This window comes from Notolepis coatsorum (genome assembly GCF_963971535.1).
Source record: "Notolepis coatsorum genome assembly, chromosome: 5".
Lineage (NCBI taxonomy): Eukaryota > Metazoa > Chordata > Actinopteri > Aulopiformes > Paralepididae > Notolepis > Notolepis coatsorum.
The window spans coordinates 108,850,510-108,864,590 of record NC_140169.1 but is presented as its reverse complement, the minus strand read 5'-3'; positions in this window follow the sequence as shown (position 1 = coordinate 108,864,590).

Here is a 14,081-nt window from a genome sequence, read left to right as displayed (position 1 = left end):
ACACACCCACACACACACAGAGAAAGACGGAGCTTATCTAGAAGTTAATAAATGGATTGGTTGTGTTTACCTTGGAGGGAGTTTATAATCACGGGTACACTTCGCCATAATGAAAAAATATTCCAGCGCTTTTGGAGATGAAAGCGTATAACTCTCCCTTTTTTTTATCCTTCTCCCAATGTATTCATTCATATGTGAATGTAAAACAAATAAAAGCACAAACTAACAAATAGGCGTGGAGCGCGGAGGTTGTGTGGAGGGTGAGATGAAGTAGCACTGTGTATTGGCGGCATGTGGTTTGGCCACTGAAGGGAATCGTTTAGAGGTACTCAGGCGTCTCTGTCCGGGGATATGGTCCCCGGCGAATGGCATCTCAACCTTGTTATTATCTCCCAGAGCCGCCTGGGATGAGAGACACACTGTCCTATTCATCATGCGCAGTTACGGTCATACAGTATACACATTCATGCTTAGTGCACGTGTATGGAACATGCTTTAGAGGGGGCTCTCTCTCTCTCACGCACGCACGCACGCACGCACGCACGCACGCACGCACGCACGCGCGCACGCACGCACGCACACACACACACACACACACACACACACACACACACACGCACACGCACACACACACACACACAAATGCATGCACACATATACACACATATACACACATAGCATTTACAGAATATGCCCTCGTGTTTATTCTACTATAGAAGATGTAGCCCATTTTAGAGACACACACACACAGACACACACAAGCTCACATGCACGCACGCTGCACACACACACACACACACACACACACACACACACACACACACACACACACACACACACACACACACACACACACGCACACACTGGAATAGATGCAGAGGCTGAACCTCACCACACAGACTTTTATTATAGTATTTATACTGATGACTTTGTAGGCCTATGCTATATGGTCCAATAATTGCATTGTCATTTTAGTGACTGTGGGAACAGACACCCTAGTTTCCCCACCGGGAGATTAAATATACTTAGCCTACGCACTCCTCCCACAGACCACAGGCTATCCTAATGACACTAATGGATTTGACCGTTTGCTAATGAGAAGCGACCTACAAGGTTAGTGTTCCACGGATCCACACTGCATACGCAAGTAGCCGTTGATTATGCTGGGTGCTGATGAAGCAATATTAGCAGAACATCTCACGTCAGGTGTTCTTGTCCCGATTCCTCTAACATTTATTTTTCCCTTCCTCCCGTTCAGCATATGGAGCTGGATTGCAATTCCTCTGTTCTTATGTGCATAATGAGTCTACGGTCTAGTGGAAGCCACACCGTTGCGCCATCAAAGAGAATGATCATCACTGGCGTACACTTCATTTAGTTCCTCATCTCTCTCTCTCTCTCTCCCTCTCTCTATCGTGTTTCCCGTGGCCATCCATGCCTGTCTCTTTTTCTCTCATTTTCTCATGTCCTCTGTTTTCCTCTATCATCCTCCCCCCCCTTCTCTCTCGCCCTCTCTCAGCTAACTCATCTAGTATGTGTGGTATACCTTATTGAAGCTGCATTAAGACCACTCTAATCCTGGTGGCCTGGGCGGATGTGTGATGGCTTTCCCTGGGTTTTCCTTGCTGAGTGAGGGGCCGTGTAGTCAGTGTGCTAATGGATTCCGGGCCGTCTTCCCGACCGCACCACCAGAGCGAGTGTGTGCAGCCGGGACTCGCAGCAGTGACTTCCAGTGGTGCTACGATCGCACCCAACAAGCTCCCAGCTCCACCGCTTTTTCTTTTTATAGCCACAATGAGACTGGCCTTCTGCTGTCAGGGTCATGGGAAGTGTGTGTGTGTGTGTGTGTGTGTGTGTGTGTGTGTGTGTGTGTGTGTGTGTGTGTGTGTGTGTGTGTGTGTGTGTGTGTGTGTGTGTGTGTGTGTGTGTGTGTGTGTGTGTGTGTGTGTGTGTGTGTGTGTGTGTGTGTGTGTGTGTGTGTGTGTGTGTGCGCGTGTGCTGGGGGGAGGGGACTCTTTTTGCAGCATGTCCATGCATTGTACCTGTCACAGGTTTGAATGGAAAAGCACTCTCCGGTGTTTGGGCCAACGTCAGACTATAGAGTGCTAATGTGTTGGCCCCTAACCTTCCAATCTATATGGTGTTTCAGCAGGGAAGTACTGGAGGATGAGAGGACATTGATCTTGCAAACTGAAATTGACTTGTTTTGTATGTGTGTGTGTGTGTGTGTGTGTGTGTGTGTGTGTGTGTGTGTGTGTGTGTGTGTGTGTGTGTGTGTGTGTGTGTGTGTGTGTGTGTGTGTGTGTGTGTGTGTGTGTGTGTGTGTGTGTGTGGGAGGTGTGTGTGTGTGTGTGTGTGTGTGTGTGTGTGTGTGTGTGTGTGTGTGTGTGTGTGTGTGTGTGTGTGTGTGTGTGTGTGTGTGTGTGTGTGTGTGTGTGTGTGTGTTTTTGACCTAGTCTTCAAGGTAGACTTGCGTCCCTGGAGTTTGCAGATCTTTCAGTGTCACATTCTATATGTCATAATACAGCTGTAGGCAAGGATGTTTTATTTATTTGCTATTGAAGCTAGACTACAGGTCCTACCAAGCAAGCACTGTACAATTCAACATTGTGGTACCCTGGAAACTAGCACGATTCTCATCAACACCTAGAATCTGTTGCACATTGTTGTGAATGTCTGTACCTGCACATAAAGGCCTGTATACTGCTGGATGTGATCATATTGTGGATGTGGCTGCTATAGCTGTCAGAGAGGTGCTAGCAGAACATTCACAAGTTATGCCTGAGTGGTTTAACCATTTCACTACCAAAGGGTTAACCCTTTCACTGCAACAATACAGAAGGTTAACCCTTTCACTGCCACACGACAAAGTGTTACACAGTCTGTAGTGTGGTAGTGAAAGGGTTAATGTTACCTGTGATGTTTCCTGTAACATTCCAAATAGCCCAGACATTATGTTTGTCAATGAAGATCAGACAGTAGTGCTTTTAATTTTCTTAGATCTCTTTAGACCTTCCTATGGAACAAGCCTTCCTGGACAAACTGGCTAGTTTGACTCCACCAATCAGCGGCCTTGGCTATACGTAGGTTATTTCTTTTTTATATTTAGTAGCATTCATAAACTTTAATGGCCTGAGGCTTGCAGGCCTGTGTGTGTTTCATGAACTGTTGTTTTGACAACTTGTGTTGACAATTTGACAAAAGTGTGTTTAGCCTTTGGTTTTAGCTACTGTACAACTACTACTACAACAGCTACTGTCTTCGTGCCGTGTCGACTCTACTCTCAACTCAGTCTCTACTCAAAGCTAATCGATATGATAAGATAAGATAAGATAAGATATTCCTTTATTGATCCCCTTGGGGAAATTCAGGCATCATAGCAGCATGGGGGGGAGGGGGGGAGGGGTACAGGTAGTAAAACAACACAGTATACAGGTAGTAAAAGACAACACAGGCAGTGTAAACAAATTGATCAATATGGTCAATATAATTTACTATCTGACTAGCTGAGGAATATTCACATTATTCACAGTGTCACATGAGGTGCACATGGATCTAATAAGCTGGTCACTTTCTGCTGTTGATCGTATATTTTCTTCGAGGAAGCAGAATGAGGCATTTCAATCTGGCTACTCTATAGCCTCCTGGGGACTGCTTAAATTTAGACCTAAAAACGCCTGCTAAAAACGCCTATTAAAACCTATGCAATTATTCTACACAATCTCTTAAAACCTGAGGGTTTTTTGGAAAGATTTTCAGAATTATCAATCTTCATTAAAACCTTTTATATCTCAGCCTCTGGAGCAGATAGAAACATGAAATGAAAACCATTTGATAGATTACAACTTGGGCTTTTATTTGAACATCATTAATTTACTATAATGTGCATTGACATTTATAAAAAAAATCTATAAACAACAACAAATATAAAATACTAAATATAAGATACTGCCACCTAGCATGATTCGGCCGACATTGCAATCTTGATGTCTCAGAATGAGTCCCAATGATACACCAAGGTATGTGAGACTGTATAGAATATTAAAATAAAATAAAATAAAAAATTATGAAAACGATCGAAAACCCGAGATTTCTCGGGTTCTGGCGTTCAACCGCTGGCGAGATAACCCGAGAAATGTCGGGTCTGGCGCTGAAAGTGTTAAAAAAATATTAAATCTCAAAGCATTTTACACACACACACACACACACACCCACACACACACACACACACACACACACACACACACACACACACACACACACACACACACACACACACACATACATACACACACACACACACACAGAGACCCACAAATCCTGTAAACTGCTCCAGTTTGGACCAGCTTAGTAAATTTTTTACTCTGCTCATTAGCAGCCTGCCACTCACACACAAACAACGTGTGACAGTGTTCACCACACGCACACACCAACAAAGTGACTCTCCAGAGGATTGTTCACCACATGCATGCACACACCAAAGTGACTCTTGAGAGGAGTTTTCAAGGGGCAATGTTGAATTCACTGTCCGTGGTGCTGAACTGGACAGTGGAGAGGCAACTGAACTGAAAAGTCTCATCTCTCTCTCTCTCTCTAACATTGACTTAAACAAAAACAAAGATTGAAACTGATATCTATCATTCTAACAGAGAACACTTCTATTTTGATTAGGAATTCACATCATAGACTCGTGTATTTTACTTGTTAATTGGTGACCCATTAATATTCCACAGGCCTGATGAGAAGCTTTGATGGGCCAGATGTTTATCTACCATATTAGCAATACTCTTTTGAGAATAAAAAAACAGAAAACAAGTGGATCTTTGTGCTAATGTGCCATGTAGCTCCATCATTATTCCAGTTACATCCTGTTAGTGTGGATCAGCGAGACTACTTACCAATGACGTTGTTGATTGGTAGACTCCTTTCTCAGCACAATCCATGCTGCTCCAAACCATCCCTTCAACCTTGAGAATAGCATTCCGCCAGTAGGCTTAAAAGCACCAGAATGTAGTAATTTTTATAGGTTTTTAGGTTTTCAGGTTTTTATAGGTCACAGACGTGTCAGCTTTGCTGCAGGTGGAGCAGTCACACAGCAGTCACCCAGCAGTCACACAGCAGTATTCTGAAAGTTGTCAGCACTATTTTAGCCTGGCCCCAAAGCCACTTTGTCACCACATGCATCACAGAGACCTGATTACAATGGTGGCAGCCAGGGGCAATGTGCCATTTTGAATCAAGTTCCATGCAGCGGGACCTTCCACGTTAGAAACAACTTATTTCCCTTTGACTCAGGTTTTTCATTTTCAGAGGCGACCATAAATTAAGGCACTATGGAGCTCAGTGAACTTTATAAGCTCAGTCAACTTTATAATTGGCACCCAGCTGTGAAATGTTTCTTAACCTTTCATCCTTCATCAACCGCTTCATATTAATGCATAAATAAATGCATTAATACCCACTAATTAACTACTGAATATATAAGCTAGACATGTACACTTTCTCTAAAGCAGGGGTTATCCAACTTTTTTATACCAGGACCCCATTTTATTTAGGATTGTTTTTGGTGACCCCACACTCAATGTATCGCATAATTTCAACGTGGAATTAAGGAATATCAAAATAAAAGCACACGTTGTTGAACTTGATCATGCATATTTATTAGAACATTTTATTACAGCACTATGTCATCAATACACATTTATAAAACGAGGCATAGTTAGCCAAAATATGTTGCTAGAAAAAGATTAATTTTGCCAATGCTGGTCTGGTCTGGCAACACTGTCACCTACCCACGACTCCACTTTGGGTCGCAACCCGTAGTTTAGCTGCTCTAAAGTGAGTGAATGTTACGTTTCAGTAATTTCATACTAAGGGAATTGCACAATATATCAGGCATTTAAAACAGATTTTTACAAATGACATTGTATGCATTATATTCCAGCAGTGCCAGTTACTAGGCCTCTGGTGTATGCCATGACAGACTGCCAGCATGTCACATGTTTTCCCCAAATAAGGATTAACAAGCCATGTTGCAGATCCAGCTTACACTGGAGGGGGTTCCACAGAAAGGTGCCCGCCAAACAATCTACAGAGAAACACATGACTCTTTCACAGTCGCTGAGGGACCCAAAGTCGAGTATGGCCCAATTAAAGTACGGCCCACAGTTGGTTGTCGTAAACAAGTAGGCACCTCCTAAGCCCAGCCCTGTGTATTGTGAGTGGATAGTTTGGCTACATTCGTCTTTGTCATCAGGAGACAGAGGGACCCCCCCCCCCCCTCTCTCCTGGTCTCCAGGGAACCAAGGGAGGCTGACACATGAGAACTAAGAGATGCTGAGACATGAGAGCTAAGAGAGGCTGAGACATGAGAACTAAGGGAGGCTGAGACATGAGAACTAAGAGAGGCTGAGACATGAGAACTAAGAGAGGCTGAGACATGAGAACTAAGGGAGGCTGAGACATGAGAACTAAGAGAGGCTGAGACATGAGAACTAAGAGAGGCTGAGACATGAGAACTAAGAGAGGCTGAGACATGAGAACTAAGAGAGGCTGAGACATGAGAACTAAGAGAGGCTGAGACATGAGAACTAAGGGAGGCTGAGACATGAGAACTAAGAGAGGCTGAGACATGAGAACCAAGGGAGGCTGACACATGATAACTAAGAGAGGCTGAGACATGAGAACTAAGAGAGGCTGAGACATGAGAACTAAGAGAGGCTGAGACATGAGAACTAAGGGAGGCTGAGACATGAGAACTAAGAGAGGCTGAGACATGAGAACTAAGAGAGGCTGACACATGATAACTAAGAGAGGCTGAGACATGAGAACTAAGAGAGGCTGAGACATGAGAACTAAGGGAGGCTGAGACATGAGAACTAAGGGAGGCTGAGACATGAGAACTAAGGGAGGCGAAGACATGAATATCCTATAACCCTAGTTACATGAGTACTAGCGAGCGCTCTGCTCTATGGGATGATCCCTTGTTGCCTATAGCAACCTGAAAGAATTCCGCTACAATGTACCTACACTTGTCCGGCCACGCCCACTCTCGCCCATGCACTTAAGCGAGGGGTGTGACCGCACTTCCGCTCTTCCCGAGTCTTGACCTTTATTCGGAAGACAATTAGGGGCCCTCAGTGAGTGAGAGCAGAGTGCTCGCTAGTACTCATGTAACTAGGGTTATAGGATAACCTTTGTTACATTTCGTACCAGCTTTGCACTCTGCTCTATGCATGGGACACAGGAGCACAGCAGGGCGGAGAGCCCGACAAATGCACCCGCTGAGGTCTACTACAACCATCAGGGCCCTGCTTGTTAGCAGCTGGATAGACCACAGATGGAAATTAGCTTCTGTTAAATCTGGTGCAAACATATTTTCATGTAACAATGATGAATTGTCAAAAAAAAAAAAAAAAAAAAAAAATTAAAATTTTTTTAATTTCTTTTTTTTTAAATAGATTCGGGGCTTTTCAGAAAACATTCGGGGCTTGAGCCCAAGTAGCCACCCCCTAGCCCCGCCCCTGCCGACAGGTAACAAGAGCAAAGCTTGACCTGCGCTCGGAGGACTGTGAACTACACAGGAGCGCCTAGAGGGGCTGGGGTGGGGTGTTCGGCATGCCGTGCACAATGTCACAATTTCGTGGGGTCACAAACCTCGCGGTCGGACTCTGCCAGTAAACCGACCTTGCCATGAACCCTGACCCCCGCCAGTCTATTAATCCCACGGGTCGGAGTTCAGAGAAATACTTTGACACAATTGGCAGACGTCATAAAATATGTGGGGGCATCCTCTCGAGGAGCCGGGGCCGAACCCGGGCTCTGCCAGAGAGTTGACTCCACTATCGGCATACCGGGGAGACAACCACCCCAAACAGAAAAGAAAAGGTTGCTCCCATAACCCAGGAAACACAACTGCGCGTATACACAGGCTATATAATGCAGTTAAGGCGTTTCAGGTTTAAAATGGGTTAATCCGACAGGTAACAAGAGCAAGGCTCGACCTGTGCCTGGAGGACCGGGAACTACACAGGAGCACTTAGAGGGGCTGACTGCTAATAAACAGCACCCCACCCCCCCCCCCCCCCCCCCCCCCGTTCGGCGGGAGGGGTGAAATGAATGAGAGAAAGAAAACTTTATCTAACAGTTTGCAGAGAAGGTACGGCTCAATACACACAACTGTTAACCCTTTCACTGCCACGGCAGAAGGTTAACCCTTTACTATCACACAACCGACGGTCGCTGAGCATTGTCCCGTTTTAGCCAAGCGTAATGTGTGGTCTTCACTCTGTCTTGGGTGAAAACTCCCCACACACCGGCAGTGCTAACCCTGCGATGCCTACAAAGGGAAAAAGACATATACGCCCCACAGCTTCATTTCACAAGATAGACAATTGTCTACTTGACATGAACAGAATAACCCTTGTTACATCCCGTTTCAGGCGCACGTTCAAACATATTTGAGTGACATCGCTACATGTTTGTTTCAACCAAACAATGACCTGGGTGCCTGTGACGTTTTACAATGGCCGGGAACCCCAGCCCCACCCTCTAAGTCTGGTGTGGGCATGGGGAGCCCCCCCCCTCTCCCCGCAATGAGCAGGATATGCAAATATTTGCCCTGACGTCGGAGGAGCTGACGGGGTGGAATCCTATGTACTAGCGTGACGCTAATGTGCACGAAGGATCCCCGAATGAAAAAGGCGCGCTCATTTTGAGCTGCGTCCTCCCCATCCGTCGTCAGTATTTTACCAGGGATATAATCATCCCAACGGGGAGGGTTTATCCTCACCCCCCCCCCAACCAGCCTCACGCAACACGAAAACATGTATGAGGTGAAACAGGAAGCGGCTACTAGCCGTGCGTTGTGTTTACAAATGAAAACACATAAGCGTGTGCTCGCTTTATTGCTTTGAACAACCAAACCCAACAGCCAACCACCAAACCGCGGGGCCAGGCTACGTCTGTCCAAAAGACGCGTCAACCTGGAGCCCACGGCTGTTTCATAAGCGAAAGCTTGTCGCCCATCATGTTTTCACCTTATCACACAAAGCGACACACAGACGGGGTGGAGAGAGCAGCGCCCTTGGTCATGTGCTAATGTACATTGCTTTGCAAGCTAACACATAATAGCAACACCAATCGCGGATTCGGGGTCTGCGTTTGTTTAAAAAATGCGTTCCCACATGAATCCAGTAACTCTCCTCACACAAAAAACGCTGCCCGCACGCCTTTAGCTGTTTCAACAGAAAGAACAGCGAGCCCTCATTACTTATTTCGACGAGGCTTACCCAAAATACACAGTGAATAATCACACGCCCGTTACAGCAAAAAACATAGTATTTTCAGAGGGAGAAGAACAGGGGGTTAACTGTAAGGCAGGAGCCCAGCCCTTTTGTTACCCCACACTCTACGTTCGAGGTATACACAACACATTCAGTTAAAAGTTTTACACATTGCTTCAACAAAAACCCCAAGAGGGTCTCTACATTGAAGGAGACGTAGTTGTTTTCTTCGAGGGGGAATATGGACGTTTAGGTGTTGTAAGAGAGGAAAACAACAGAGGGAGAGAGGTAAGGAAAAAAGGGGGAATACAGCCTCAGGCCTATCCACGCCATCCTCTGGGACAGGCGTCGGCAGGGGCGTTGGCAACGGAATGCCGCTGGTGCGCGCTGCTGCCGCCATGAGCTCGGGGAAGAGAGCATGCTGCTCTCCTCTACCGTGCTCGCATCTCTTGCTGTCGGGGTGGCGAACTCACTTGGTAGGCGGGGGCTGCCCTGACGCTGCGAAGAGCTCGTCAGACCACTCGCCATAGCCGCTCACCACCAGTGGCGTCGTTAGCCCTGGGCTTCCGGGGCTTTAGCCCCGGATGTTTTTCTCCTAGCCCCGGATCTAAAAAAAAAAAAAAAAAAAAAAAATTGTTTAACTTTTTTCTTTTTTTTTTTACTTTTTTTTTTTTTTATGTCAGCATCCCCATTGTCTGTGCTGAATGTTTGTTAGTGTTTGGTATTTTTTGTTGGTTTTTAGTACTTTTAAACATTTTTAGTAAGTAGTTTTCATTTGATCCTATAATTCTTTCATTCACCGATTTGTGGACTTTTTTTTTAGTGTCCTGAAAGGCGCCTTATAAATCAAATGCATTATTATTATTATTATTATCATCCAGGAGGGAAAAGACACTTTGGATAGTAGGGACTGCATCTCTGCCTGTCCTGACCAGGAAACACTTTGCAACTGTGATCTCCTCTGGCAATAGTTGGATATTGTAATGTGTGGCGAGGGGTTGCAGCAATTCCACTGAGAGAAACTGGTCTGAGGCTGGATAACATGCCTGTATGCCTCTCATAAATTGTTATCCAACTCATGAGAACCTGCTCTCAAGCTCTTGCAGCATTCTGTCGACGACTGGATAGAACAGTCTCTGTCTCAGCTGATCTCCTGAGCTGAGGTCTGAGCTTGTGCCACAAGATGACTCAACTACATACTCGTCCATCCTTTTCTGCTTCCTCCTTTGGCTGGTAGTATGTTCCTCAATCCAAAGGCCATTACATATGGCCTTTGTCCTGTCATACATGTCCACTGCCATCTCTGATGTGCGATAACCTTTGAGTGTGTCCTGCACTGTGCTTTTAAATAGTACAGATATTGAAGATGGGCACTTTAACGCAGCAGCACCTGGAGCCATCCATACCCATGTCCAGTGTCCTATAATAAGCTTTAATCGAACCTCGGATAGTCCGGTTGGTTTGGGGTGGTGTGAAAGCTCATTCACTCTTGCAAGTGAACCCTGCTGCGGTTCATTTGTGATGTGAATGCAAAGCGGACCAAAGGCAGGAAAAGACCCAAAAATCGAATCTTTTTTTAATGAGAAGACTGAAACATATGTATATAATGAAACACACAATCGTTTTTTTTCGATTGCCTAAGCATGATTTTGAAAACGGGGCCCGGTGTTTCAAAACACACAATTAGCACAACCACACACACAATTATCAGAACACCTCAGATCCTTTGCTAAATTAAACACTTGTCAAAACCATACACTAATTTTGTTACCATATGAAACACACGTTACATAATGACTTAATTCTGTTTGAACCAGTTACACACACTGCTGTGCTTAACCTAAAACACATTTAGCAATTCTACTTCTCAGTGATTAGAGTACTGTAAGTGAAGTACGCAGATAATGTGCAAATATACAATAAATTCACCAAACACTACACAAGACCAATGCTGTAGACTGATGAAAATATAATTTATGTATCTACATATACCCAAATCAATGATGCAGACTGATGAAAAAAATAACATTTTCTCTCCATATAACCAAATCAGTCAACATTTCAACATGGAGAATCACAACAATACATGTCCCAGTTTTCATGCTACTATGTGCATAACACTGTAAGCTCAGCAAATATCAGACAAACCTAAAATACTGTATCCAGTACAGGTTAAAATTACAGTAACACAATTTTTTTTTGAAAAAATTTAAACAGAAAATACTAGACATTATCTCTTTGCCTAGCTGGACCTGGCAAGATACATTTTTGTTGTGATTCTCCATGTTGACTGATTTGGGAAAATGGGAGAAAATGTATATTTTCATCAGTCTGCATCATTGGTTGTCTTGTGTAGTGTTTGGTGAATGTATTGTATATTTTCATGTTCTCTGTGTACAGTACTTCACTCTCCTTCCATTTTGGTTGAAGACAGGTGAACTCACCTGCTGCATTTTTATAGTGCTTAAACCTGATTGTGTATCTACAATTAACTGTGTTTTTATTTTGTTATTGGTGTATATGTGTATGTATGTACAGTATATGTATATATATATATATTATATGTATATATATATGTGTATATATGTATATTTGTACTCCTGTTGGGGCTTCTTGGACCAGATCAATGTTTTATCTGGCTAAATAAATAAATAAATAAGAAACTGATGATTTGGTCCTGTTAACTTTGAATTTTCTAGGGACTGCCCATATCCCTCTCATGGACCTGGACCTCACTTTGAGAACCTCTAATGATTCTAGTTATTCAGTATTCATCTCTAATTAATCTAAAATTGCGTATTTCTGTGCTTAAAAAAAAATAAAAATAAAAAAAGGGACCCCCCCCCCTCCACCCCCCTGGGCTGAAGCCCCCAATGTTTTCTAACCCTAAAAACGCCCCTGCTCACCACCGATGGTGGGAGCGAGCAGAGGCGGGGGGCTTGCTGCTGGGGCTCACCCCCTCGCCACGAGCGTGGGATTATGGAGGAGGTTGCAACGGTGAACCGCTGGTGGGGCCCAGAAAAGCGTTTCCCAGGTCCCGGTGGTGATGCCATTTTGACAAAAAATAGCAACACAAAAACGAATATAATACATTAATAACACTGCTGAAGTGTGCCTGTAGCAAAAAACGTCTGTGAGTGAAAGTAAAGGGAAGAGTGGAAGTACGGTCACACCCCTCGCTTAAGTGCATGGGCGAGAGTGGGCGTGGCCAGACAAGTGTAGGTGCATTGTAGAGGAATTCTTTCAGGTTGCTATAGGCAACAAGGGATAATCCCATAGAGCAGAGCGCAGAGCTGGTGTCACCAGACCCCAATGAAAAGCAGCCCAGTCTACAGCTAGGAAGTGCAAGCGCACAGGTGTCCTTTCCAAAGAGTTCAGCTGAACTACCACAACAGATTCCCCAGGACCACAGACAGACAAGGAGAGAATGTTTAGCAAAAACAAGCAATACTGTGAGGTTTCTGTCCTTGCTCTCTCACTCGTTCTGTTCCTTTAACCACCTCGCTCTGTTTTCATTTGTTTTTTCTGTTAAGTATTTCAATTCCCTCATTCACACGCTTCTCCCCAGTGACGTCATCAGAGACGTCGCTGATTGGTTCTCTCAGGTCCGCACGCTTTTCAATCACATTCCCCAGCTGTCACTGCTTGTCAATCAATCAATCCCTTATTATTTATACCCCGTTTCTCCACTCTAAGTTTGTTGGATCGTCTTGATTTTTTCTCTGGTTGCATTCCCCGTTTTGCTACTGCTGCTGCTTTTGCTCTCTGTGCTATCTCCCGGATTTTTCCAAGAAGCCTTCCTCTTGGACACCTGTTCCCGTGGCGCGCGCTCGCTCCGCTGTTGTTCCAGCACCATTACGCATTACGTCTGGGTGAGTTTTTATTGACTGTCTTGATCTATTCCGTTTTTCGTGTGTTACTATTACACTGAAGATTACCACCTTTTTGTCAGACAGTCACTCACCCAGCGTTCCCTTTTGTTTGTTCCCTCTGGGATAATATTTTTGGGACTTTTCATCTCCCTCTGTGTGTTGCTCACACCGAAGATATTATTTCACATTTGGATTGTTTTTGGACTTCACTACTGTGTGTATATTACACGAAGATATTCACTTGGGACTGTGTTTGGAATTTTGCTCACTGTGTGTATTACACGAAGAGATTCACTTGGGATTTGTTTTGGAATTGTGCTCACTGTGTTTAATTACACGAAGATTAGTTCACCCTGTTCTCCTGCTCGTTCAACCTGCACTGTTGTTGACTCGTTCCCTCTCTCCCTCTCTCGGTCTCGCAACACATCGGAGATTCTGCCGAGAGAATTCTGCAGAGCGGTTCTGACGTCAACATCTGCTATTCCCAAACTACCACCACAGGAGAAGCTGCAGAGCAGCAGAACTTTTGCCCCCTGGCCTATGTACCTGTCTTGTTGACTTGCCTATCCTGTACTCTTTATATTTAGTATTCAAATAAACAAGCCCTTGTATTTGGCAACTCTGAATTCCTACTCTCTTGTGTCGTGCGTTTGGGGTCGGTGTCAAACCATAACATTACGATCCAACCAAAATGACGACCCCAGCCGACACAGAGAGGGTCAGAACCGCACTTGCAAATCAAGTCGAGTTGACCAGGGATCACAGTCTCCAATTAGAGCGGGCTGCGGCTGCGGTGCAGAATCTCAGGGATCAGGTCCTGCCTATGCAGGGTTCAATGGCCGCTATGGCGGGACAACAGTCCGACATTCTCGCTCAGCTTCACTCGCTGGGCGACCCCGTTAATACCTTTCATCTCTCACACCCT